We start from the raw sequence: 1,595 nt of genomic DNA on the forward strand, positions 1-1,595 counted from the left end.
AACCAACAAAAAGTTGCACGCACTGATTTTGTGTGAGGACTTCAAAATAGGTGAATTGGGTCAACGCAGCCAATATTGAGTTTTTCATATTTTCTGAAAGAGTAGGTCCTCTCCTACATTATACTAAAGTTTGGGATCATAAAACGAACATTAAATTGTGTTTTAGTGTTTTTTCTGGAACACTTTTTGGTAGAATAATGTCATTAGTGTCCCCTTTTCATTTCTTAAAAACCCTATCCATACTCTTCCATTTCAACTCTAATAACTTTGAAAAGGATGATTCTACTGCTCTGAAAGTTGGCATTAATCATCTACAGGATGTGTTAAATAAGCATGCTTGATTTCAGCTCAATCTGATAATCCATCCATTGTTGTTGCTCCCGTGGTTTACATGCCTTTTTTTTGATATTCCAGTCATCGCACAGCTACCATGGCTTGGTAAAAATTTAGCACTTGAATATACCCTGTACTTCAGAGCCTCTTTTCTCGGTTCACACTTTCAAGAGTGTGTGCTTTCTTTTCAGTATTGAGATAGGTTTAGGAGAGTCCAGTTGAATTGAGTTATTTTAAAGCTTAAAGTCTGCTCTTTCAGAATCTGCTCATAACTAATAAAAAATCCATATCTGGTGACTTTTTGTTGTTTTTGTGATGCAGGGTCACTTACAGGCATCCTGTGCAGTCACAGAGATAAAGATCATATTTATAATACAAAAGAGATCAACATTCCATTTTCTGTGTTATGTATGTCAAGCGCTATCACACACCACATTCTAATTGACTCTATTGACTGGAGTAAGATCAGTTATGGTAGAGGTTCCATGAAAATACAAAGTAAACTGAGCAAGAAAGTGAAAGGAAAGAAGAAAAATATATATATATATATATATATTTCAATCAAATTATTGTAGGCTTATGATGAACTGGTATGTAAAATGAGCAAAAATATTTTTCTAATAATATTTTTGTGTACAGATCAGGTATTGACATTGTCGGCTCCAATTCTGTAAGTGCATATTTGCTACCAGTGTGACTATTTGGTGAAACTGCACAATTCTGTTTCTTATTCAATGTCCAATTCTAGTGAAACTTCTACCGTGTTGTTCATGTGATTGCACATATATCTATAAAATTCAACTTGGACATGGTGAGGAATTAAAGGGATATATAGTTTTAGTTGAGGTGAGTAACTTTTTTGCGAGATACTTTTAGAAACCACTTTATGAAATGTTAAAAAGCATGCAATCCTTGGAGGAATCCAATATTTATTTGAAGAAGATCGGTTTTGAAATAGTTGAGATATCCAAAATCAAGTAAAACAAGTAAAATAAAGCGATCCTAATAAGAGGCGGGTCCCACCTTTATTGTTTTGGATATCTCAGCAATTTCAAAACCAATTTTCATCAAATAAACTTTGAAATCCTCCTAGAATCATATGCTCCTTCATATTTTATATTTCTCAGCTCACAAAATTACCGTCAAAAAGGGTTGGAAACCTCAAACGCAATCTCAATGGAAACTGTACCATCCCTTTAATCTTTTACTGAAACCTTCATCGCATAAGCCGCCAGTTGCAGGAAAATATAACGTCCATGTTG

This window comes from Diadema setosum, chromosome 12 (assembly GCF_964275005.1).
Source record: "Diadema setosum chromosome 12, eeDiaSeto1, whole genome shotgun sequence".
Taxonomy (NCBI): domain Eukaryota; kingdom Metazoa; phylum Echinodermata; class Echinoidea; order Diadematoida; family Diadematidae; genus Diadema; species Diadema setosum.